Below are 27876 nucleotides of genomic sequence, written 5' to 3'. Positions count from 1 at the left end.
ATCCAAACCCAATACTGGGTTAAGAGGGGGTAAATGTTTTCCACTGAGGTCTCTACCTTAACGTCAAGCCTTTAGACTAGTTATTAAAATAAAGGTTTTGTGTTAAACTTTAGCTTCCTTTTGTATGTGTCTGTGTGGTTTTTTTTTTTCTTGATGGAGGCTTGATAGAACTTGCCAGGTGTGTCCACAACTGGGGCAGGAGGGAGTCCAAACAGAAAACTCAGGGGGGCACTGAAGAGTGGCAAGTGGAAAGAATCCCCCTTTGGTACTTTCCAAAACTCTGGTTACAAAATAGGGGACTTGTGCCAAGAGGGGGTGATGACATAGAGGTTTGAACTTGAAGCACTTAGGACTAGAAAGAAAGGAAGGGGTCATCAAAGTCATGGTTGTTGAAATCAGATTATCTTTAGTTGAGGGTGGAATTAGCAGGTCTGGAGGAGTAGAAAACGGGGAAAGGGAAGAAAAACAAAACCATTGCTTTAGCTTTCTGGATGCCCAGGTGGTTTGGTGTCCAGATCTTCTCTCTTCCTTTTTCTCTCTCTTGTCTCAGGTTAAGGTGATAGTTAATTAGAATGCTCTTCACCTTATCTCAGGGAACATTTTTATGCTTCCCTCATGTATAGTTCCTCATCTTCAGAAATATTTATGGGGCACCTATGTTGCCCTGGCAGTGCTGGAACACATGCTTGAGAGCTCACTATTTACTGGGAGCAACAAACAAGAGAAATGGCTTAAACTTGTGCGTTAAGTGCATCAGATGCTGGAAAAATTGAGAGGCAGCACATAAAGGCAGAGCCTAGACTCAGTCTGGGGGATTGGGACAATTTTCCAATAAGAGGCAACTTGGAGTAGAGGATGTGAGGAAGAGGCAGAGGAAACATTGGTACAAAAGCACCAAGATCTGGCTCAGCAGAGTCTATCTGGGGAACTAACTGCAAACAGATCTACCTGGCTTTAAGGAAGAGGATGTGTGAGGATGTGCTGGAAACAAGACTTGCAGAAGTAGGAGGGAGTCAGAAAATGAAGGACCTGGGGAGTGGAGGTGGGGTGGGGAGGGGAATCTTTGAAGAATTTTTGGGAGGGTAGTGACCCTACCAGATTTGTACTTTATTAAGGTTATCCTGGAGGTAATTGCTGGTTTGGAATCATGACCCATGTTAACAAGTAAAAATAGCACTTTGCAGACCAATAATGAATTTAACCAAATCTAAGGCACCATTGACTGTATGATACAGTTTGATTTCAGAGATGTTAAAATGTGTGTGTGTGTCGGGGGAAGTGCTTCTTAAAGTAGAAGAAATACAGCATGTTTAATAAAATTTTATTTTTAGAAAGAAAAGTGTACTGGGAATAAGATTTGAGGATTGGATTGGGGTAACTAACTTTTTCTTTACAGCCTTATGAACTATTGGCTATTTTACAATGAGAGTATATTCCTTTTTAGTTTGAAAAAGACACTAAAGAAAAAAAAGCCATAAATGAATAACAATGACAAAGGGAGAAAAAGCAATATCAAATCTTTAGACTGGAGGAGGGAGATGGAGGCCAGCAGGAAGAACAGTCTGGAAATTACTGAGATGATCCAGAAAAGGGAGCCAAATGTCTAAGTTCAGCAGTGTCAGAGAAAGAGAGATGAATGGATGGATTGGAGAGATAGGGGGCCAAGTCAATAGGATTTGGAGCCAGAGGAGTCTGGAGGTGAGGAGTAAGCTGGCTTCTCTCATGCATCTGGCCTGAGTCTCTGGATGGACGGTTGTAACCATATACGCGAATAGTAAATGTAGACCAAAAAGTCAGTTTTGGAAATGGGAAAGATGATCAATTCAGTTTGGGACATATTAAGTTGAGGTGCCTACAGGCCATAAAAACAGGAATGTCTAGGAGGCAGTTGGCCATATAGGTTGGAGGCTCCAAGAGTGTATGACTTTAGTATACATAAACAGTCATCTAAGCCACAGGTGATGATAAAATTGCTCAGAAAGAGATATGCCAGCGGTGGGAAAGGAGCAGGGTGCAGGGTGAATCCACATTTACCAAGGACAAAGAGGAAAATAAACCTGTTAGGAGACTTAGAAGGAACAGCTAGAGGGGGAAGAGGAACACCACTGAGCGTGGTATCACGGAAGCACAGAAGCAGAGGGGTGAACAGCTTTCTAGAGTTGATGCCAAGTTAGATACGAAGTGAAATGTGACCGTAGCCTGTTAGGTCGCTGGGGCCAGGTCTGGAGCAGTTTCAGAAGAGTGGTGGGGACAGACATCAGGTTACAGAGGGATGCAGAGTGAGTAGGATAAGAAAGACTTGACCATGAAAGGAAGGAGAAAGAGAATTCTAGATATGGAGAATATCAGATCATGTAACCTAAGATTTGTTTTTGGTAGTTGTTAGAAGAGATATGATCATGTCTATGCGCTGAGGGAAAAAAGCCAAGAGAGGATAAGTTGAAAGACCTAGAGGAGAGGGTAAATAATTGATGAAACAGGGCATGGGGGTGGGGCTGGAGTCCAGAGTCCAGGTGGAGAGATTACCTAGGACAGGACAGAGACAGACACTTATCCCATTGAGAACAGAAAGAAGAAAAATGGCTATTGCATTCATTAGGGGACCAAGAGATCAGGAGAAAAGATTTGAAGAAGTCTTGGTGGGGCTGAAAAGTAGGTACAAAGGCAGTAAGTGTATATAGAGCTTGAAGTTTAGGTTACTGTAATCAGGGCATCAAATATTCTTAGGTCTTGGGGCTTAAGGTTTCCAAAGTGGGATCACTTGGAGGTGATGACAAGATTCAGAGTGTGACCATATGTAGTGGAAGTGAGAGGCACTGGAGGAGATAACATCAGGGAACTGTGAGACAGGGTGTTGAATGAGTCACGCAGGTTACTGAAGTCATCTAGGATGGAGAGGATAACCATGAATCATGTACGTCAGTCTTTAGTACCGTGGTATGAGTAACACAAATGGCATTTTGCCAGGAGCAGTCGCTCTGCTAACAGTATAGTATTGTGACTGACGCATGTGTGTCACGTTCTAGATTACTCTCCTTTATTTGATCCTCAAAACAAGTATGGGAACTGTGTAGGACAGAGGTCATCGTCTTGCAGGAAGTAGCTCTCCTTGCTATCAATATGTATGTATGTTTTGTAGGATGTATTCCGATGTGCTTATTCTTTGCCTTCAGTCCAAACCTCTACTGTGGATGTAGAATGGAATCTCCACCCAAGAAGGTGCAGCTGTTCAATGTCAACCCTCCAGGTAGGTGGACAGATCCCCAGGTGAAGCTATAGTTAAGATGTACCACAGAAAGGCAGGAGAGAAAACTAGGGTGCTGGCCCACTCTCTCTCCCTCTCCCCCGCTTTCTTCCCTCTCCTTTTCCCCCTCCTCCCCCTCCTCCTCCTTCTCTGTCTCTCTCAGGTTTGGATTTCCACAAGTCTGGGTACTCCCGAGGGTGCTCTGAAGTAGCAAGGGGAAAGCATTTTTATGCTGGGCTACAAGCTGAGGTTGAGGGTGCTAAGTTACAAGCCAGATCATCGAATGATATGGGGCTCTCTGCATTTATTTCCCTTCTCCTGTCCTGAGCCTTTAATCATTTATTTATTCATCAATATTTATTGAGGGCCTACCATGTATGTGCTTTTCTGGGGCTGGAACACAATGGTAAAGCAAACAGACAAAAATCTCTTTTAGGAAACTTATACTCCAGTAGGGAAAAGAGACAATAAACATAAAAATAAACAAGAAAGTATCACCAGATAAGTGATGAGATACAAAAGCCAACTGATATGATACTGACTGGAGAGCTACTCTGGCCAGGATGGACAGGGAAGTTCTCTCTTAGAAGATACCGATCAACAGGGACCTCAGTGATAAGGAGGAGACAAGCCATGTGAAGGTGGAAGAGAGGGGAGCAGGGTGGGAAAGCATTCCAGACAGAGGGAATAGCTAATGTTTGTCAGAAATGAGTGTGATATTATAGAAAGCTAGCAAAATGCCACAAATTCCATATAAATTAGCATAATATGTTTATAAATTAATTGCCTAATAAACTTTTATGACAACTTCGTCTGTATTGTTTAGTGCACACTCTTTGACCATCTCATCAAAATTTTCACTCTCCTCTTTAGAGAGAATAAGAAAGATAATTTATTTTCTTCTCTTAACATATGGTTGAAATTTACTCTTTAATATTGATAGTTTGGAGCTTAAAGCATTTTACTTCACACACAAATATGCTGGTTGTTTGTAGAACTGCTATAGATTTGTGCCATACAAACACAAGAATTGTGATACATTTATTTCCCAAAATTCTTTTTTTAAATTTATTTTATTGAAGTATAGTTGATTTACAATGTTGTGTTAATTTCTACCATACAGCCAAGTGATTCAGTTATACATACATATATATGTATTTATATTCTTTTTCATATTTTTTTCCATTATGGTTTATCACAGGATATTGAATATAGTTCCCTGTGCTACACAGTAGGACCTTGTTGTTTATCCATTTTATATATAATAGTTTGCATCTGCTAATCCCAAACTCCCAATCCATCCTTCCCCCACACCCCTCCCCCTTGGCAACCACAAGTCTGTTCTCTATGTCTTATTCCACAAAATTCTTATCAGAAAAGGAAAAAAATATGTGTTTATAATTGTTCATGCTTTATTATCAAGTATATTCCTAACAAGGAAAGAAACTCTTGTTGTTGTTTTTTTTAATTGGGGGAAGTTGCCCAAGCCTGCAATATTTTCCCCAGCTTTATTGAGGTATAATTGACAAATAAAAATTATATATATTTTAAAAAGAAAATGAGGGACTTCCCTGGTGGTCCAGTGGCTAAGACTCTGCGCTCCCAGTGCAGGGGGCCTGGGTTCGATCCCTGGTCAGGGTACTAGATCCCACATGCAGCAACTAAGAGTTCGCATGATGCAACTAAGACCCGATGCAGCCAAATAAATAAATTAATATAATTTTTTTAAAGTTTGAAAAGAAAAAGAAAATGAAAATAAAAGAAAAGAAATGAGTATGGTGTATTTGAGGAACAGAAAGAAAACCAGGGGCTAAGCTGGAGCACAGTGAAGGACGAAAGTGTGGAGTAAGAAGTCCAAACAGTGAGCAGGGTCTTGGTCCTGCAAGGCCTAATGGGGTTTGGGTTTTCATCTAAGCGTGATGGGAAGCTATTGGAGGTTTATAATCAAGAGAGTTACATGTGATTTATGTATAACAGAACATCTGGCTGCTGTGTTGAGGGTAGATTATAGGGGATGCCAAAGTAGAAACAGAAAATCCAGTCAGAGATGACTGCAGAGGGCGAGGCAAGAGATGGTGGTAGCTTGGAATAGCAAGGTATTGGGTGTATAGTATTGAGATTTGGAAAATATTCTAGAGATAGAAACTGGAGAATGTGCTAGTGGGTTGAATATAAATTTACCAAGATTGGGGGCAGGAAGATGAGTGTTCCCTTTTGGAAAGGTTAAGTTTGCGCTGAACATTAGCCATCTAAGTAATGATCTAGAATAGGCAATTGCTCAGGAGTGAGGTCAGAGCTGGAGATATAAATCTGAGAGTCTTGGGCATTGAGATGGTATTTGAAAGTTATGGGATTAGATGAATTTATCTAGGGAAGGAACCTAGAAAGAGAAGAAAAGACATCCATAATCAGCCTCAGCATTTGGGGTCTAATCTTTAGTAGTATTTTGCTTAAATATTATGACCTGTCTCAGTCATGCTATGGCAGTGAGAGAAACTATAAAATCCTGTTTTGTTCCCCTAAGGCCAGTCTGCTGCTTGTGGCTGTAATAGACATTAGTGTGAGACACCCAGCGAGTAAGGTTAATTCCAGGGTCTGGAGTAAGGTCCACTGACCCCTCCCCAAATGGAAAAGTCTCCCTCCATTGACAACTTTACAAGATTTAAAAGTTTAAAGTTTGTTAAAGGAGTCAGCAGATTTTCCATGTATACCCCGATTTTACATATAGGAAAACCAAGTTTCAGAGCTTAGTGGTTTGTGGAACTGGTGCTCAAATCAAGCTGACCTCAAATCTAGCATTTTGCACCAGAGTCATAATCTTTCCTCGACTCTCTGGAGTATTTGACCCAGTTGACCATTTTCTCCCTTTGAAATCTCTGTCTTGGCTTCTATGACCATTGCTCTTTTCTGGTTCTTCTCTTACCTCCCTGATCCAACTCTGACTCTCCCTTGCTAACTCTTCTTTCCATGTTCCCTACTCGTTCTCTGGGTTCTACCTGAGTGATGTTGTCTATTTTTCCAGATTCAATTACCACCTGTATTCTTAGGATTCCCAAGTCTATCTGTGATGCTCACCTAGAAAAAGCGCAGACTTTCAAGCAGTTACTCTAGTCTTGACTCTGCCTAAACTATCTCTTTAAACTGGTCAATATACAAACTCTCTGGGTCTCAGTTTCTCCATTTGTACAGTGAAGGAATTAGATCAGATGCTTCTGAAGTTGCTTCCAGTACTCACATTCTGATTCCAGACTTGATGTCCCTTCTCATGATCTCTATAGTAATAATGACATTGATTGCATGCTCTGCGCCAGACATGGAACCAAGTACTTCACACATATTAATATATTTAATTCTCCGAACAAATTCCTATGCGGTAGGAGCTATTAGTATCCTTATTTTATAGTGGAGGACATCAAGATCCAAATAATGTGATTTCCTACTATATTGTAACCCATAAGTGGCAGAGCCAGGATTCAAACTCCGACAGTTTGAGTTTTGAGTCAGCATTGTTTAACCCCTGCTCTCTTCCTGCTTCTCCCTTCGAGGACCCTGATCCCTGCTCTGCTTTCTCCCCTTAGCCTCACATCACTTCTGCCTCCTCGGGACCCTTACTCCTTCTGTTACCCCTCCCCCTTGTTATCTTCATCCTCGTCCTCTCGTCATTCTCAAGGGCTGCTTTCCTTCCTAAAACAAAACAAAACCAAAAAATGAGCATTTTGCTCTGAACCGCCCTCGTTCAGTCACTGCCTGAGCTCACCCTCAGCATTCCTGCGTGTGTCACCTCCTCGCAGAGGCCTTTCCTGACTGTGTGGATCAATCAGCTTCCACTGACAGGCACCTCCAGGCACTTCTATTTGGGGAAAGTTAAGTTTGAGATGCCCATTAGGTATTTAAGTAGAGATGGCAAGTGGACAATTGGATATACAATTCTGGTGCTCTACTTTCACAGCACCTAACACTCCACTATTACAAATAAATTTTCTATTTGTTCATTTTTATGTGGTCCCCTCAACAAGAACACAGGTTCCGTGAGAGCTAGGCCTGTGTCCTCTTCACCACTAGCAAAGAACTAGCTGTGGAGAGGACTCAGAATAACAAGGTGTATTCGTTTCCGGGGGCTGCTGTAATGCATTATCACAAACTGGGAGGTGGCGGTGGAAGCAGTAATATAACAGAGATTTATTCTCTCGCAGTTCATGGGGCGAGACATTGGAAACCAAGGTGCTGGCAGGCCAGACTCCCTCTGGAGACTCTAGGAGAGAATCCTTCTTTCCCTCTTCCAGCCCCTGGTAACCGTCTGCATTCCTTAACTTCCTTGGCTTATGTTCACATCACTCCCATCTCTGGCTCCATCTTCACATGGCCTTCTCCTCTTCTGTCTCTTACAAGGACATTCGTCATGGGATTTAGGGCCCACTCAGATAATCCAGGATGATCTGATCATAAGAACCTTAATTTAATTACATTTGCAGATCTTTACCTTTTTACAAGTAAAGTAACATTCGCAGGTTCCAGAGACTTGGACATGGACGTATATTTTGGGTGGCCACTATTCATCTCACTATACAAGGGAATAGGAGGAAGTTCAGGAATGTCTCCCCAGCCCCACCCCTTCTCCGTTTATCCTGGCTAACTTAAATGCTCTTCAAGATTCAACTCAGTGGTCGCCCAGTCAAAGGAGCCACACCCCCAGTCCCAGTACATGCGTCTCCTATAATAATAATAGCTAGTGCATATTCAGCACTGTTTTAAGGGCTTTATGTGTATGAACTCACTTAATGCCTGCTACAACCCTATGAGATCGTCCCCATTACTATCCTGATTTTATCGAAAGCTATTGGTCTGTTTTGTTGTCTCTCTTCCGCAGTAGACCTCCCCCCAGGACAACAGCCAAGACTTATTATCTCTCTGTCCCCAACATAGACCATGGCATTTCCAGGCTCTATGTGAAGGCTGGTGGGTTGAATAAATGACTGAGCAAGAGATAGGCTTGTACTAGACTGGGCAGGGTTTTGAATATCAGATTAAGATATTTGGATTTGGGGACTTCCCTGGTGGTCCAGTGGTTAGGACTTGGCACTTTCACTGCTGTGGCCTGGGTTCAATCCCTGGTCGGGGAACTAAGATCCCACAAGCTGCACGGCACAGCCAAAAAAAAAAAAAAAAAGACATTTGGATTTTATCTTTTAGATCATAGGTGGCCAACAGTTTTAAAGGTGAGTAGTGATAGGATGGACCCATCTTTCAAATATATACTCCCCTTGGGAGAAACGTCATCAAATATTGTTTTAATTATCACCTCCAAATACATCGCTTCCCCTCCACCCCCCAGGCCTTCCTCCTGAGCTCTAGTCTCACATTGCAAACTAGACAACTTGAATTAATCCCACTTTCCTCACCCCCACTGCCAGTTAGTCATCAAGTGCTGTCAACTCCATCTCATGAACTTTATCTCATACCCATTCGCCTGGTCTCTGCCATAGTTCAGGCTCTTGCATCTTTCTTTTTTTTTTAATAACTAAAAATTTTTTTAAAATTTATTTTTAGCTGCGTTGGGTCTTTGTTGCTGCTTTGTCTACTTGTGGCGAGCGGGACCTACTGTTTGCTGTGGTGCGTGGGCTTCTCATTGCGCTGGCTTCTCTTGTTGCGGAGCATGGGCTCTAAGCGCATGGGCTTCAGTAGTTGTGGCTCACGGGCTCTAGAGCGCAGATTCAGTAGTTGTGGCGCACGGGCTTAGTTGCTCCATGGCGTGTGGGATCTTTCTGGACAAGGGATGGAACCCGTGTCCCCTGTATTGGCAGGTGGATTTTTTTTTTTTAATAAATTTATTTATTTATTTATTCTTTGGCTGCATTGGGCCCTCGTCGCTGGGCGCAGGCTCCCTCCAGCTGCAGCAAGCAGGGGCCACCCCTCGCTGCGGTGTGCGGGCCTCCCACCGCGGTGGCCCCTCCCATCTCCGAGCGCGGGATCCAGGTGCACGGACCTCAGCGGTTGCGGCACATGGGCTCAGCAGCCGAGGTTCACGGGTTCTAGAGAGCAGGCTCAGTAGTGTGGCGCATGGGCTTAGTTGCTCCACGGCATGTGGGATCTTCCCGGACCAGGGCTCGAACCCGTGTCCCCTGCACTGGCAGGCGGACTCCCAACCGCTGCGCCACCAGGGAAGTCCTGGCAGGCGGATTCTTAACCACTGCGCCACGAGGGAAGTCCTAGGCTCTTGCATCTTTCACCTGGACTGTTGCGCTAGCCCCCTGACCAGTCTCCGCACCTCTAGTTTCCCCTCTCCAACTCCAGTCCATCCTCCACTCTGCTGCTCATTTTATAAGCCTAAAAACCAGATCTGATCATTCACTTTCTTGTTAAAACAATAAACAAACAAAGCTCCAAAACAACTCTGCCATGGTTCTTCATTGCATACAAGATCAAGATCTTCGAGATCTACCTACAAAGATCTACTTTTCTTCCTTATTCATTCACTTAACACATGTGTATTACACACTGTAACACGTGTATTCATTCACTTAACACATGTGTATTACACACTGTAACACATGTGCCTACTATGTGTCTGGTAGTGTGCTCATTGCATTCATATACTAGTGAGGGAGGTGCCCTACACATATACAGATGGACATAGCTGTTCTTACTTGGGCGACTCATGTCACAGGCAGTGAAGGAAATACCCTAAGGAAGATTCTACGACTAGAAGAGGTCGATAGTGGCATCCTTGCTGTTTGCTTTCAGGATATACTGTAACTTTTTTGCTATTTGTATGCCTGTTGAGTGGATTTACAGATTGTACTTATCAGTATCTAGTTTCAAATTAATCTTAACCAAGAAGGAAAGTAATTTTAAGTAATTCTCACAAGGAAACTATGAACTAAAGATAATACTAAACTTTAAGCCAAGGAAATAATACCACAAGCCCAAGGGGCTGGGGCTACACCTAATATAAGCCTTCAGCAACATTAGACTTAAAACAATAACTATCTAGGGACTTCCCTGGTGGCGCAGTGGTTAAGAATCCACCTGCCAGAACACTCTATGACATACATCACAGCAAGATTCTTTTTGACACAGCTCCCAGAGAAATGGAAATAAGAGCACAAATAAACAAATGGGACCTAATGAAACTTAAAAGCTTTTGCACAGCAAAGGAAACCATAAACAAGACCAAAAGACAACCATCAGAATGGGAGAAAATATTTGCAAATGAAGCAACTGACAAAGGATTAATCTCCAAGATTTACAAGCAGCTCATGCAGCTCAATAACAAAAAAACGAACAACCCAATCCAAAAATGGGCAGAAGAACTAAATAGACATTTCTCCAAAGAAGATATACAGATGGCCTACAGACACATGAAAGAATGCTCAACATCATTAATCATTAGAGAAATGCAAATCAAAACTACAATGAGATATCATCTCACACCGGTCAGAATGGCCATCATCAAAAAATCTAGAAACAATAAATGCTGGAGAGGGTGTGGAGGAAAGGGAACTCTCTTGCACTGTTGGTGGGAATGTAAATTGATACAGCCACTATGGAGAACAGTATGGAGGTTCCTTAAAAAACTACAAATAGAACTACCATACGACCCAGCAATCCCACTACTGGGCATATACCCTGAGAAAACCATAGGTCAAAAAGTGTCATGTACCACAATGTTCATTGCAGCTCTATTTACAATAGCCAGGACATGGAAGCAACCTAAATGTCCATCGACAGATGAATGGATAAAGAAGATGTGGCACATATATACAATGGAATATTACTCAGCCATAAAAAGAAATGAAATGGAGGTATTTGTAATGAGGTGGATGGAGTTAGAGTCTGTCATACAGAGTGAAGTAAGTCAGAAAGAGAAAAACAAATACAGTATGCTAACACATATATACGGAATCTAAGGAAAAAAAAAAAAAAAGGCCATGAAGAACCTAGTGGCAAGACGGGAATAAAGACACAGACCTACTAGAGAATGGACTTGAGGATATGGGGAGGGGGTGGGGTGAGATGTGACAGGGTAAGAGAGTGTCATGGACATATATACACTACCAAATGTAAAATAGATAGCTAGTGGGAAGCAGCTGCATAGCACAGGGAGATCAGCTCGGTGCTTTGTGGCCACCTAGAGGGGTGGGATGGGGAGGGTGGGAGGGAGGGAGATGCAAGAGGGAAGAGAAATGGGAACATAATTGTATATGTATAACTGATTCACTTTGTTATAAAGCAGAAGCTAACACACCATTGTAAGGCAATTATACTTCAATAAAGATGTTTAAAAAAAAAAAAAAAGAATCCACCTGCCAATGCAGGGGACACGGTTTAAGCCCTGGTCCGGGAAGATCCCACGTGCCGTGGAGCAACTAAGCCTGTGTGCCTCAACTACCGAGCCTGCGCTCTGCAGCCCTAGAGCCACAGTTACTGAGCCCGCGCTGCAGCCGCTGAAGCCCGTGTGCCTAGAGCCCATGCTCCGCAACAAAGAGTAGCCACCACAATGAGAAGCCCGCGCCCTGCAACGAAGAGTAGCCCCTGCTCGCCACAACTAGAGAAAGCCCGCGCGCAGCGACGAAGACCCAAGGCAACCAAAAATAAAATATACATAAATAAATTTATAAAAAATAAATAAAGTCATTATATTAAAAAAAAAAGAGAGATAGAAGTGTATTCCTTCCCACATAACCATGGGCCGCCTAGAGTGGGTATGACAGTCTCTGATCATCTTGTTCCTCCCATCCTGTTCCACCGTTTCTTAAAATGGGATTTCCATTCCATAGTCTGGATGGCTGTTCCAGCGCCAGCCATCATATCTGCATCCCAGCTAGCAGGAAGGGAGAATGGCAAAGAGAGGGCATAACCCCTCTCTCTAAGGACACTTCTCAGATGTCACACACATCACTTCCACTTCCATCCCATTGACTAGAACTTGGTCACCTGGCCTAATCTAGTTACAAAGGCAGGCTGAAATAAAATCTTTATTTTGAGTAGGCATGTTCCCAACTAAAAAAAGGAAGAGTTTATTATTACAGAACTGAGTTTGTCAACTGGAACATGATTGGCCTTTGGGCAGGACAAATCTTTATTGAATGAGACTGTTTTGCACATTTCAGGATATTTAAACCTCCAGGCCCCAGATGCCACCTAAATGCCAGAGGCACCCTCGCAGTCATTGTATCAACCCAATGCTCCTACACAGTTACAATTACCCTTGGGGGTAGCAGTATTCTTACATCTTAGGCTTCTGTGGCAGGCGTTTTTTCTGCCCAGTATAGCAGTGTATCCTTTCCCAGGGAAACACTCCTTCCCATAGCCATGTGTTGGATAACCATCTTTTTATATGACCCCTTTTCTTACAACAGAGATGAGAAAACAGGTCAGCATCTGACCCAGGCCAGGCCAAATAAAATCCTTTCCCAGGTTTTAAAAAATTGGACCAAAGGTAAGACTTTTAATTTCTTTGTGGGTGGAGGGAAATACAAGATCTAGTGCTCTTCATACACTACTGATGGGAATGTAAAAGCTGCTGCTTTGGAAAACAGTCTGGTAACTCTTCAAAGGGTTGAATATAGAGATACCATATGAGACAGCAACTCTGCTCCTGGGTACATATCCAAGAGAAATGAAAACATATTTCACATAAAAGCTTGTGTGCGAATGTTCACAGCAGCATTATTCACAATAGCCAAAAAGTGGAAACAGACCATGTCCATCAACTGATGAATGGATAAACAAAATGTGGTATATCTATACAACAGAATATTATTTGGCAATTAAAAGGAATGGATTACTGATACGTGCTACAACATGGATGAAACTTGAGAATATTGTGCTAGGTGAAAGAAGCCAATCACAAATAACCATGTATTGTATGATTCCATTTATATGTTATGTGCAGTGTGGGCAAATCCATAGAGGCAGAAAGTAGATTACTGGTGGCTTGTGGGAGGGGAGAACGGGGAGTGACTGCTAATGGTATGGGGAGATTGAGTCCAGTCATGACCAATGATTTAATCAATCAGGCCTATATAATGAAACCTTGATAGAAACTCTAAGGAGGTTCAGAGGGTTTCCTGATTGGTAAGTATATCAATGTACCAGGAGGCTGGCACAAGCTCCCAGGCCTTCCCCATTGCAGACTTTGCCTTATGTATCTCTTCCATTTGGCTGTATCCTTTATAATAAAACAGTAATTCTAAGTACAGTGCTTTCCTGAGTTCTGTGAGTCATTCTATCGAATTATCAAACCTGCAGAGGGGTCATAGAAACCCTCAATTAGTAGTCAAGCTGGTCCATCAGAAGTGCAGATGGCCCCCTGAATTTGTAGCTGGCGTCTGAAGTGGGGGCAGTCTTTTGGGACTGAGCCCTTAATCTGTGGGCTCTGCATAGTGTCAGATTTGAAAGGAATTGTTGGACACCCATTTGGTGTTGAAGATTTGCTGGAGAGCTCTGGGGAAGGTAGCATTTGCTAAGTGGGCCATTATCTAAGAAGTCTGAGAACACTACAGAACAGTACTTAGTACAAAATCTTGAATACAGATAGAAAGTAGCAACTGTGCTACTTTGAGGCACTTCTTAAAGTGAGAGATAAAGGTATTGACATTTTTAGAGTTGAATTGTACTTTACAATACAAATGTTTACTAAGGGTACTTTTCAAAAGACACTTTCTCTTCTTATCAACCTTTTCAAAGATAATGAAGCCTGTCTACCCAAAATTACTTAGGGATAGGTCTGTCTGAAAGTGAAAGGATGAAATTGGAGGCTCTCTTTTGGCCATATGATATATATATATATTTCCATCAGGGAAAAAATCTCCCTGGATCTTGAAACAAACCAGATGCTGCTATCCAAATATGTATGAATGCAACACATTATATTTCTTTAAATAAGTATTTTTATTACACTGATTCTTTTGGAAAGGTTGATTACTTCCATACTTGCTCTGCACCTTCCTCTCCTCTTTGGTCTCCTTCTTTTGTTCCCTGTTCCCCCAGATGGGAAGAAGGACATTCTTGGAAATTCACATATACAAAGGCAGAAATACTCAAGATTATACAGGGACAAGAAAAAGTCCACTATGAAAAAAATTACATCACTCCAATAAGTTGGGAATAAAGGATGTTACATCCTACTCTTTGTGGCAATGAGTAGGGGAAAAGAAGGACAAAACTTCAAAGCAATTCATGTGGCATAATATAAACTAAATATTTATAAAATGAATATAAATAACATGAGGATTTTTTTAAACAACTGCAAAAATAATAAAGAAAATAACTAGTCTGTGTGTGGACATAGGGTCTTCCTTGTGAGGACTCATATCATTATCAGATGTGTGACTTTGATCATACTAAATCAGAATCCCTGCATGTGGCATTAATTTGCAAGTTAAAATTTTGATAAAAGATTTGTTTTCCCCTAGACACAAGCAATGTGTCTAATTTTAGTGTAATTTTAAATGAGAATATTTACTGTGCTTCCTTGAATTAGTTCATCGAATCATGATAAAAATGGTATAATGACTTTTTTTTCTCATTTTAAATGATTGTCATTACAGTCTTATGATGGGTCTTTATAGATTGCCTTTTGCACTAGAGAAAACATCTTATATTACTTTCCTCATATTTTAAACTACAGGAGTCCCTATGAACAGCACCTGAGGAAATGGTGAACATGAGTAAAATTATGCAGGCGATTTTTAGTTTGCTAAATGAATAACACTTTCGTTCATCCAAAGTGGCTCCTAGAGACTAAAACAAGTAGTTCATTTATTTTTAGCTGCTGATTTAATTTCAGTTATGACACTTTTATTTAGGAGATGACTTCCTAGGAGAAAGTATTAGGCAGCAAGAAGAGAAATAATCAAATATGGAACAATCTTTAAGATTCCGTTAGACAGAGGGCTCATGATACTACTTAGAAGAAATGAGGCCATTCTCATCCTGGGGAACCGACTCAACAATGTATAATATACTTCCTAGCTCCAAATTTCTGTGATTAATTCCAGAATCATTAGGGTGTGCGTACAACATTAACATGTTTTAGGAAGAGTAAAGAACACGGGATTATAGTCACACTAAATGGATCCCCAGTTCTGACACTCACTTGCAATGTAACTTTGGGCAAGTAACCTTTCTGAATCCCAGTTTATTCGACTTTAAAACCAGGTTAGTAATACTACAGCAGACACTGGCGATGCCATGCCCCAGAGCCCCTCAGCCCAGGGCAGCTGCAGGGGCAGCGCCCAGACTGGTCAGCTGCCCACCTCTGCCTACTTCCAGCTCCTTCCCTGCCCCTGTGCTTCCTCTGGTGCACAGGGACTTGCACAGCCCAGAAGCACCAGGGATTTAATGTCCCCAAATGCAACCCTCCACCAGTGAGAGACAGTCTTCCTGGCTCGCAGTGGAAGAACTCCGAGGCACATTAACACAGCTCTTCAGTGGGTCCCCAGCTGGATCAAGTCCCCATTCCCCACAGTGGTAACCACCTCATTGACAAACCCCGTATTGGTTTTTCTCTCCTGCCTGTCTCGTTTTCTCCACTATCTCCTTTGTGCTTCCTGGGATCACCTCCCAAATAATCTACTTGCACACAATTTCTTATCTCAGGTTTTGCTTTTGGTAAATCCCACTTCGCAATTGCTGTGCCAGTTAATTGAGAGCGTGTGGAAAGCAACTACTAGATCCAATAGTTAGGCCCAAACAAATAGTAATGATTATTATATCTAACAATTGAGACAGAATTTCATGGTTCTAGGAAATGTTTAGATTGTGTTTCTATAGTTAAGTGATGTTTACAGCCTGCTAAAGTATATTTACATAATTTTATGAGGTATCTAAAATGCACAGAAAATTTTGTAAGTGGGAAAAATTTAGATATGATTAAAAATTGGGTATAGGGGCTTCCCTGGTGGCGCAGTGGTTGAGAATCTGCCTGCCAATGCAGGGGACACGGGTTCGAGCCCTGGTCTGGGAAGATCCCACATGCCGCGGAGCAACTGGACCCGTGAGCCACAATTATTGAGCCTGCGCGTCTGGAGCCTGTGCTCCGCAACAAGAGAGGCCGCGTTAGTGAGAGGCCCGCGCACCGCGATGAAGAGTGGCCCCCGCTCGCCGCAACTAGAGAAAGCCCTGGCACAGAAACGAAGACCCAACACAGACAAAAATAAATAAATAAATAAATAAATAGAATAAAATAAGGTACCGCTTACTTTAAAAAAAAAAAATTGGGTATAGAAAATATTTGCTAAGGATTTTTTGCTTTTTCTCTTCCATTTTTCATTTCTCCTTTTCATTGTTTCTATACTGAAGTCATATTCCTACTTCTATATGAAATGGCATAAATTGAGCACTATTACCTTGAAGAAATAAGTAGAAGAGTATTAACAGTATAGGAAATAGCTGGTACATAAATATAAATCTTTTGAGGGTGGGGGAGGGATGGACTGGAAATCTGGAATTAACAGTTGCAAACTATTATACATAGAATGGATAAACAACAAGGTCTTACTGTAGAGCACAGGGAACTGTATTCAATATCCTGTGATAACCCATGATGGAAAAGAATATGAAAAAAAAAAATATATATAACTGAATCACTTTGCTGTACATCAGAAACTAACACAACTTTGTAAATTAATAAATTAAATATATATATAAATATTTTGACTACTATTCAATGATTCCACAAGTGTTTAATCATGAAAAAGTCATTTATTTGACTTTATCTCACATTACAATTCTACAGAAGAATGCCAGATACTTTGTATTTCCTTCATGCCAGGATTGAATCCTTTAATCACTTCTTAGTCTATGTCTTTCCTAGGCAAGTGTATTTAACACCTATGCGTGGTTTCCTGTTAATGTCTCTGTTCAATTTAAAATGCATTCTTGGCTTGTAAGAAATTCCATGGATAAGCACACAGCTTATGTGGAAGTTCTAAAAAATGATAAAATGGAGTAGAATGAATCTTGCAGCAAGCAGCTGTAGGTATGTCAATACTACCAATTCTTAGTTGCACAGGCTAGCTGAAAAGACCTCTCTAGGACTTCTGTATTTATCTGCACAGGCTTGAACCCTCTGGGCTCGCTCCAAGACCAAAAAGGCTTCCCTTGGGCAGTGTCGGGTACATGTGAAGGGAATATTTTTTCTTTTATGTTTTAGAAGTTATTTTTATTGAGATATAATTGATGTAAGTTTAAGGTGTACAATGTGTTGGTTTGATACATGTATATGTTGCAGTGTGATTACCATGATAGCGTTAGCTGGCACCTCCTATCACATTACATAATTATCAGTTCTTTTTTGTGGTGGGAATGTTTAAGGTCTAGTCTCTCAGCAACTTTGACATTTTTTTAATGCCTTTTTTTTTTTTGTTTGGCTGTGCTGCGTGGCATGTGGGATCTTAGTTTCCCCCACCAGGGATTGAACTCATGCCCCCTGTAGTGGAAGCGCAAAGTCTTAACCACTGGACCACCAGAGAAGTCCTGCAACTTTGATTTTTATAATACAGTACTGTTGTCTACAATCACTATGCTGTGCATTAGATCTCCAGAACTTATTTATCTACTGGTTGCAAGTTTGTACCCTTAAACATTTCCTCAATTCCCTCACACCCAGTCCCTGGTAACTACCATTCTACTCTCTGTTTTTACAACTTCAGTTTATTTTTGGTTCTACATATAAATGATATCATATAGTATTTGTCTTTTTCTGTCTGACTTATCTTACTTAGCATAGTGCCATTAAGGTCCATCCATGTTGTTGCGAATGGCAAGATTTCCTTCTTTCTCATCGCTGCATAATATTCCATTCATCCATTGATGGACACTTAAGTTGTTTCCATACCTTGCCTACTGTGAATAGTGCTGCAATAAACATGGGAGTGCATATATCCCTTTGATATCCTGTTTTCATTTCCTTTGGACACTTACCCAGGAGTGGAATTGCTGGATCATATGGCAGTTCTATTTTTAAGTAAGTATTTTTTTTTATGAATGTATGGTGACTTGGGGACCCCAATATATTGTGGGAATATAAATTTGTTGGTTCTTTCTGAAAAATAACTCTATGTATCAAGAGTTTTAAAGTATTCACCCTTATAGATTCAGTAATTTCGCTTTCAGGAACATTTCTTAAGGAAATAATAGAAATTTAGACACAGTTATGCAAAGATGTTTATTGTGCTTTGTATAATAGCAGGAAGGAAGAATGAAAGGAACAGAGGAAAGAAGGAAGAAAATAAAGAAAGGAGGTAAGAAGGAAGGAAAGAGAAAAGAGAGAGAGAAAAAAAATGAAAACAACATAATATTCAATAACCAGGGAGTATTACATAAATTTTGATGTGCTCATATGATGGACTCTTTTGCAGCCAGAAAGAGAATTTTGTTTATCTATAATAAGGGCTGATATCTTTTACACATAAAAGTTAGAAAAAATGTTAAACTAGCTCAAGAAAAAAAGTTAAACACTCCTTATGGAAATAATAGGCAAATGATATAAGTAGGAAATTTATAAAGAAAGAAAAAAATGGCTAGTAAAAATATTTTAAAAATTCAATCACTAATTGTGATATAAATTTAAATTAAAAAAACAATAAGTTATTCTTTACTATAAAAATGGCAAAGATTTTTTTAAAAAACATCTTTATTGGAGTATAATTGCTTTACATTGTTATGTTAGTTTCTGCTGCATAACAAAGTGAATCAGGGACTTTCCTGGTGGCGCAGTGGTTAAGAATCCGCCTGCCAATGCAGGGGACACGGGTTCAAGCCCTGGTCCGGGAAGATCCCACATGCCGCGGAGCAACTAAGTCCGTGCGCCACAACTACTGAGCCTGAGCTCTAGAGCCCACGAGCCACAACTACTGAGCCCGCGCACCTAGAGCCTGTGCTCTGCAACAACAGAAGCCACCGCAATAAGAAGCCCGCGCACCGCAATGAAGAGTAGCCCCCGCTCACCACAACTAGAGAAAGGCCACACGCAGCAACGAAAACCCAACGCAGCCAAAAATAAATAAGGCAAAGATTTTATTTATTTATTTCTTATTGAAGTATAGCTGATTTACAATGTTATGTTAATTTCTGGTATACAGCAAAGTGATTCAGTTATACATATATATTCTTTTAAATGTTCTTTTCCATTATGGTTTACTACGGGATATTGAATATAGTTCCCTGTGCTATAACATAGGACCCGTCGTCTCTGCCCGAAGGGGTACGACTCTGATGCTCCAGAACTTCCCACTGTGTTGCCTGAGGCTTCTTTGGGTCTATCTTATGGTTCAGATTCCCCCTGTGCCCTATCTGGCTTCATCCCATTTCTTTCTACATCTCTAATAAACGTCTTGCGCCCCAAACTCCACTTTAGAATTTGCTGGAAGGTCACTGTCTACCCATCATGGGCCTCCTCTCTTAACAGAAGAATTTTGCTTAGTATTAAGGATCATTTCCCTCTGAGCCTTACCTGGACCCCCAACTTATGCTTAAACATTGAAACATATTTACTTAATGCCTTGTCTGTTATCATTTGAAGAAGGCTACAGACATGAACTTATATCCTTCTTTCATATACGTATTTGAATACAAATAGCATCCTGATATACCCACTGTTGCCTTTGCCTGTCCAGCTGCCTTTACCCCTTCTTTTGGAAAGAGTATTTACATTTTTCTTTTGGGGACTAAATATGTCTGTGCCTTGTGATTTTGATGGGATCCATCAAAGTGCGGGTGTACACATGCACACTCACTGGCCAAGGTGTGGGCAGGCAATATAAGCCAGGCCAGTCAGATTATTACCTTGGGCATCTGAGTTTCAGGCAGAGTGACAGAAAGTTGGGAAATGAAGCTGAGTCCTGCCATTAGTAATGCCTGAAGGGATGGTTCCTCCCTCTGTGAGGCCTGAGAGTTCACTCCTGGGTGAGCTACCCAGACGCTTGTAACAAATGTCTGTCTTAATAACTTCAGCCAGGGTCTATCTTTGTTGCTTGAACCAAAACCAAAACAATAACAACAACAACAACGAGAACAAAAAGACCCCAACGGATATATTTCTACTTTATAATCTTTACACATGGCAATCCATACAAGTAAAGAATATTTCTACAACACTCCTGAAATGTAGAGCACTGGGGGCAGTTAGAGAGAGGTGGCTATAAATGAGGGGTATTCTCAAGTCCCTACAATATCCATCAATCCCACTTCCCGGAATGTAGTCTAAGGAAATAACTAAATGAGTAGTGAAAGATATATGTGCTAGGCTGTTGACCACAGACTTATTTTAAAAAATGAAATATAGAAATAATCTAGATATCAATGGGTAGTTGTGGTCATTAAAAATGTAATGAAGGCTTATATGCGTTATATGGAAAGATGTTTTGATATACTTTTAAGGGAACAAGAGGACTATAAGACAAAATACCCCTTTTGTTTTTGCAAATATATATTTATCTATATATGTAAATATGGGTAGAAAAAAAATCTAGAAGTGAATATGCGGAAATATTGACAATTGCTATCTGAATGGTAGGATTATGAGTGATCCTTGTTTTTATATTTTCAGAAATTTCCAAATTTTTTGCAGAGGTCATAGTACATCTATAATCAGAAATAATCAATGGACTATTAAAAAGCAATGTTCTTGAATCTTCAACAATATAAAAATGTCAAGTAGAAAACAGGATAAAATACTATTTTTAGCATCGCCTTAATTATATTAAAATATTCACTGTTTTAGAAGAAAATACACAGCATATTAATGTGCTTTGCTCTGAGAGGTTAGATTATTAAAGATTCTTAGAAATAAATAAATAAATTGTGTATATACACACACATATGTAATTTAACTAAATAAAAAGTAAAAAATGTTTTAAATCCAAACACAAATATAAACTTTGTCATCGCATAGGACCAGAGGAAGAGTTGATTACACATTTAAATTCAGTCCCTTTCTGGTTACTTTGTTTCATCTGACTGGGAAGGCTGATGATATGAAGGGTCAGAGGGACCTTGTGGCGCAGTGGTTAAGAATCTGCCTGCCAGTGCAGGGGACACGGGTTCGAGCCCTGGTCTGGGAAGATTCCCATATGCTGCGGAGCAACTAAGCCCGTGAGCCACAACTACTGAAGCCCGGGTGCCTAGAGCCCATGCTCCGCAACAAGAGAAGCCACCGCAATAAGAAGCCCGCGCACCGCAACGAAGAGTGGCCCCTGCTCGCAGCAACTAGAGAAAGCCCGCATGCAGCAACGAAGACCCAATGCAGCCAAAAATAAATAAATTTATTTAAAAAAGAAGGATCAGAAAGAGGTGATCAGACTCAGCTTTGGATTAACCCTAAAACGAATTGGTGGACTTGGCCTCTTTTTTCTCCCCAGTCCTCTCTGGGAGGATGAATTTGATTCGTGTCCAATCACTCTTCCAGCTCCCTTAATAATAATAATAATTATTATTAATATAATTTGCTACTGAAACTAGAATATCAATTGGGCATGCACACTAGCCATGTCAAAACTTTTCAATAAGGGTGTTAGCCCTTCCATTTTTTAAAGTTGCTTTATTAGATACCTATGTAAGTAACTATTCACTAAATGTCTGTCCTATGTATAGACTTATACGAAAAATGAAAAATTACCAAAATTAAACAATAATTTAACAGTGACAAAACAATTCAAAGTCTTTCCAGGATAGTATGTCACCATGTCAGAGGCAGGATGGCATAGTAGCTACATGTGGTAGCCACCAAGATAGTCCCTAGTGATTCTTGCCTCTTGGCAACCCCTGTGTAGTCACCTCCTATATTGAACAGAGATAATCTGATAGCCAATGGGATGTTGCAGAGATGATACAGTGTGATTTTCCTAACACTAGGTCATAAAAGGCCTCGTGGCTTCCACCTTGCTCTTTTCTCTGTTGTGGATCACTTATTTGGGGAAAGTCAGCTGCCATGTTATAAGGACATTCAATCAGCCCTATGGTGAAAACTACATGGGGAAGAACTGCATCGTTTCACCAACAACCAGTGCCAAGTTGCCAGGTATCTGAGTGAGCCGCCTTGGGAGCAGACCTTTCAGTCCTTGCCAAGGCTCCAGATGACTGCGGCCCCAACCAATATCATGACTGTAATGTCATAAGAGACTGAGGCAGAACCACCCAGATAGGCTGCTTCTGACTTCCTGACCCATACAGACTGTGAGATAATCACCGTTTATTGTTTTAAGTCACTACATTTGGGGTAATTTTTTATGCAACAATAGCTAACCAATACTCTATGTCATGATATATTAGCATCTTTTTGTTTTCTTTACCTTCTGCTTCACCATCAGACAATTGAGAGGACAGGGTCTGGGGACCAGCATCTTTGGAAAGGAAGAGGGATGCTGAGGGCTAGAGACACGGGTACCAATTTGTACATCACGGGGAATAGGGCACTCCTGCTGGGAAGATTTGGTTTTCTCTGTAAGTAGAAAGCAGGGAATATCTGCTAGAGGGAATGACAGGCACTAGAAAGTACAAAAAAAACAAAAAAACAAAAACCGGGTAGACAGCATGAATGTGTATTGATCTGATCTATGGGACTCTGGTCTTTGTTCATCAATTCTCTGTGATCTAGAGGTAGAAATGATGAAAATAGCCAGCAATTGGGTAAAGCCTAAGGGAAATTTCATTAATGGCCAGGATATTCAGGGCACTGGCAGGGGAGACTAATGCGCCTAGTAGTAATGTGTATAATTTCTTCTACGTGAACACTGTGTTTAGTGATTCATACTGTAAAATTGCCAATATTTGACCATTTCGGCCTGCAAAAATGTCAATTTCATATAGTTCAACCTATATTAACTCTGTAAAGGGTAAATCCATATCTTCCTTGTAGAGGAGTTGGGATAGTTGACCTCATTGAAAGGAAAGAAGCAAATCTCTTTTAAAAACCCTTAAAATTAAAGGGGACTTGTCTCGAATACTCTCTATTTCTCAATGCCTGGAACACAGTAAACTCTTAAAATCTTTTAAAATAGATGTACATGCACATGAGTTAAAAAGGAAAAGATAGAAAGTATATAAAAGGAAAAAAGTCTCCATCTGCATTAATTGTTTCCAGCTGCAAGTAGCAGAAACCTGACACTTGACTAAAACTGGTTTAAATAATAGGGAAATGTATTAGCTCACTTATCAAAGAAATGTGAGATAGGGTTCAAGAATTAGTTGATTCAGCAGTTTAACACAGCATCATCAAGGACCAGATTTTTCCTGTCTTTCTACTCTGCTCTCTAATGCATGGGCTTCAGCTTAAGGCTGATTTCTTCCATAGTTGTAAAATGGAAACAGTTGGGCTTCACGCTCCCTTGTTTTTGTCCAAGAGAGAGAAAAGCTGACCTCTTGTGACTTTCTCCTAAGAGTGAGAAAGCATAATCCCAGAAGCTTCCAGCAAACCTCTCCTCTCATTTCACCAGATAGAATTGGCTCACATATAACAGGTCACTGTCAAGAGAATGGAACCATATTTCTATCAATCAGAGACATCCCTGGAGAAAAAGTCAGTTTTCCAAATGCATTTGGGTAAAATGGATATGGTTGAGGCACCCACAATGTTTATTACCTTGGCCTACACCTTCCCCATAAACCTTTTCACAGGGGCAAACACTATTAGCAGTTTCCTGTGCATCCTTCTGAAGATATTCTATGCATGTTCACTAAGAAGCCTTTCTTTCTCTGTGCTCTTTTTACAGAAATGATAGCATAGTATACACAGTCTTATACTTTGCTTTTTTCCATGATACATGACTGGTAAACATTTAATTAACAAATGGTAAGAACAAATATTTTGTAAGTCAGATGGTTTTAATCCTAATTATGCACTTTGCTTATTTGCCTTTTGCACTCCGCTAGCATTAAAGTCTCTCTCTCTTTTTTTTTTAAGCCTAACCATCAATTTCAGTTAGGCTGAGGGGGAAATAGGGAGGGGTTTTGCCTGGATTCTGGCTAGAGCATTAAACAGGATCAGCAGATCCGGGGTGTCAGTAAGACAGTGGCAGCAGGAAGGAAGAGAATTGCAAGGGTCAGGTGAAATACAAAACAACAACAATAGCGAAGGTATGTTGAGTGCATACACAGGAGATGTTCCAGGTTGTGATAAACATATACTCAGTAAGAACTGAGTTAGGTATGCCTGATCAGCTCTCTCTTCACATCTGAAGATTCTCCTTCAAATGCTAAATGGAGGTGATTCTCTTAGACTTGGTAAGTAAAATTCCAAAGAGCTGCATGAAGAAAGATGTGAGTGCTAAGGAGGGGATGGTGTGTAACCAAGCTGGGTTTGAATCCTGGCTCTGCCACTTACTAGTGTCACAATGAGAACTGGACATTGGACAATTTTCTTAATGTCTCTGTGCTTCACTATCTTCATCTGTAATATAGGGTGATATCAGAGGGCTGTTGTGATGACTAAATGAAACATGCATGCAAAATACCTTGCATGATGCCTGACAGAGTAGGCATTCAATAAATCTAAACAGAAGTTGGATGGTATGTAATGACTTCTAGAGAAAGAGACCTACTCTTACAGTTTTTGATGTAACAACAGCTACATTGGTACAGTAATTTTAAAAATAAATTTTACTGATGTATAATTTTATTGATGATAGGCAATAATACATACTCATTTTAAGTATAGAGATCAATGAGCTGTGACAAATTAATTCACCCATATAATCATCACTACAATCATGATATGGAACATTTTCACCACTCCAAAAATTCCTCTTGTGCCCTTTCAAGTTAGTCCTCCCTACCTGAGACCCCAGGCCACCACTATTTTGCTTTCTGTAAGTACATTCGGTGTTTTTAGCATTTCATATAAATGGAATCATATTGTATACACTTTTTTGTGTCTGGCTTGTTTTACTCAGCATAATGCTTTTGAGACCTATCCACATTTTGCATGTATCTGTAGATTATTTTATTGTTGAATAGTATCCAATTATACAGATATTCCAAAATTTATTTACCAATTAACCTGTTGAGAGACTCTTGGATTGTTTCCATTTTTTGGCTATTATGAATAAAGCTGCTATGAATATCCTTTCTGTGGATACAAGTTCTTATCTCTCTTGTGTAAATACCTCTGAATGGACTTATTGAATTATATGGTTTATTATTTAATGTTTAACTTTATAATGCCAAGCCGTTGCCCAAAGTGGTTGTATATCTTATATTCTCACTGACGATGCATCAGAGTTTCAGTTACTCCACATCCTCCCTAACAAGTGGTATTGCCAATTTTTCTAACTTTCATCATTTTAGTAGGTGGTATATAATTGTGGTTTAGTTTGCATTTCCCTGAAGACTAGTGATGTTGAATATCATTTCATGTGCATTTGCCCAAACATATCTTCTTTTATGATGTTATGTGGCTGAACCACACTGACTCCATTTTGTCATCTCATCTTAGGACCACAGTCCTACCCCCTCCCCTCTCCGGATGACTGAACTTTAGCACACTCACAAGGAATGCCCCCAAGCTAGATAAATTCCCTATCAACTTTTGTCTTTGCCTTCATCTGACATGAAAACTGGAAGAATGCCTTTTGCTGATGCAGATGGTTAATGGTCATGAGACGCCCCCAGGGGCAGGAAAAAACTCCAGTTCCTGTCCATGTGGACATGCACCTCTCTAATGGTCAGATTCTGTTTTTAGCTTTGGCCCTTTAAATTCCCCTGTACCTCTTTTAGTGGCGCGAAGTGCAGCTGCAAATGCCTCTGGACCTATTATCCACCCGAGCCTGCCTGTATGTAAGTTACCCACAATAAACTTCATAACTGTACTTTATGGAGTTTCTTACTTCGTTTTTCAGTCTCAAAGTTCCTTCTCAGTTTGGAGAATATTATTCAAATATCTCTGCTTCCTAACAGATGCATGTGTTCACATATTTTGCCCATTAAAAAAAAATTTTTTTTGCCAGTGTTGCAGAATTTTCCCAGTCTGTGGCTTGCTGTTTCATTTTCTTAACATGTCTTTTAAGGAGCAAAAGTTTGAGTTTTGTTGATGTCCAGTCAGGTAGTGCTTTCTGTGTCCCCTGTAAGAAATCATTGCCTAACTCAAAGTCATTTTTTCCTTTTTTCTAGAAGTGTCACTGTTTTAGTGTTTACATATAGACTGATCCATTTGGATTCAGTCTTTGTGTATAAGTGAAATAAGCGTTGAGGTTCTTTTTTTCTATATAGATATCCAATGGTTCTGGTATGATTTATTGAAAAGGCTATCCCTTCACACAAAACTACCCTGGCACCTTTGTCAAAAATCAGTTGACCATACAGGTATGGGCTCTCTATACTCTTTCAAAGGACTATATGACTGTACTTTGGCCAATTCAACAATGTGTTAATTGTTATAGTTTTTCAGAAAGTCTTGAAATCAGGTAGTTTAAGTTCTCCAACTTTGCTCTTCTTTTTCAAAACTGTTTTAGCTATCCTAAAACAGTTTCTGCATAAATGTTAGAATTAGGTTGTGCATTGCTATTTTAAAAAAACTCCGTGGGATTTCAATTGGGATTACATTGTATCTATAGATTGATTCAGGGAGAATTATTGTATATTTTAAAAATATTGAGCCTTATAATCCATGAACATGGTATATCTCTCCATTTAGGTTTCTTTTCTTTCAGCAGTGTTTTGTAGTTTTTACAGTACAGATTTTGGACATATTTTGATAAATATATCTCTATTTTATGTTTTTGATAGCATTGTAATTTTATATTTATTTATTTCAGTATCATAATGACCATATCTATGAGGTAAATATGAGCTTCATTTTATAAGAAAATGGGACTCAAAGAGATCAAAAGACTGGCTCAATATCATATGATTGGCTAATCTTGCTTCTGGAAATGTATCTTACAGATATGATTTCACGTGTTCAAAATGACAAGCACAAAGTTATTACTGCAGCATTGTTTGTAATGGCAAAAGATTAGCAACAATCCTGAATTTACCAATGGGACTGTTAAATAGATAACAATACATCATTAAAAATACTAGGCAGGGACTTCCCTGGTGGCACAGTGGTTAAGAATCCGCCTGCCAATGCAGGGGACACAGGTTCGAGCCCTGGTCCAGGAAGATCCCACATGCCGTGGAGCAACTAAGCCCATGTGCCACAACTACTGAGCCTGCGCTTTAGAGCCCACGAGCCATGACTACTGAGCCCACGTGCCACAACTACTGAAGGCTGCGTGCCTAGCACCTGTGCTCCACAACAAGAGAAGTCATCACAATGAGAAGCCCACACACCACAACAAAGAAGAGCCCCTGCTCGCCACAACTAGAGAAAGCCCGTGCGCAGCAACAAAGACCCAATGCAGCCAAAAATAAAAATAAATAAATTTATATTTAAAAAATGCTAGGCAGTAGTATAAAAGAATGAGGAAGATAACTATACACTTATATAAAAGGATGTGCAAAATACATTGTTAAATAAGACAAGGTGTAGAATGATATACATAGTATGTTTTTCTTTTATGCATTGATAAAAAATGGAGTAGGGTAGAAAATAAGAACATATATATATATTTGCTTGAAGTTGCTTAAGGAAACTCTGGAAAGATACACAAGATACTAATAAAGTATTTACTTCTTGAGGAGAGGGGTGG

At 40.2% G+C, this 27876-nt stretch overlaps 1 long non-coding RNA gene across 4 annotated transcripts in view; it reads left to right on the top strand.

The window, feature by feature from the left end:
- LOC132365884 (uncharacterized) overlaps positions 1-27673 on the top strand; it is a 29355-nt gene extending 1682 nt beyond the window's left edge. Inside the window, exons 3-5 of one of the 4 annotated variants that reach the window (XR_009503296.1) lie at positions 3140-3247; positions 12604-12683; positions 27128-27673. This is a non-coding gene — a long non-coding RNA (uncharacterized LOC132365884). Of the gene's footprint in view, positions 1-3139; positions 3248-12603; positions 12684-25679; positions 26050-27127 lie in introns of those variants that run through there. The other 3 variants (XR_009503295.1, XR_009503294.1, XR_009503293.1) reach the window with 3 other exon arrangements.
- Positions 27674-27876: the final 203 nt, after the last annotated feature.

Source organism: Balaenoptera ricei, chromosome 5 (genome assembly GCF_028023285.1).
Source record: "Balaenoptera ricei isolate mBalRic1 chromosome 5, mBalRic1.hap2, whole genome shotgun sequence".
Taxonomy (NCBI): domain Eukaryota; kingdom Metazoa; phylum Chordata; class Mammalia; order Artiodactyla; family Balaenopteridae; genus Balaenoptera; species Balaenoptera ricei.
The sequence above is the reverse complement of the archived record's forward strand: the minus strand, read 5'-3'. Positions and strand labels throughout refer to the sequence as shown.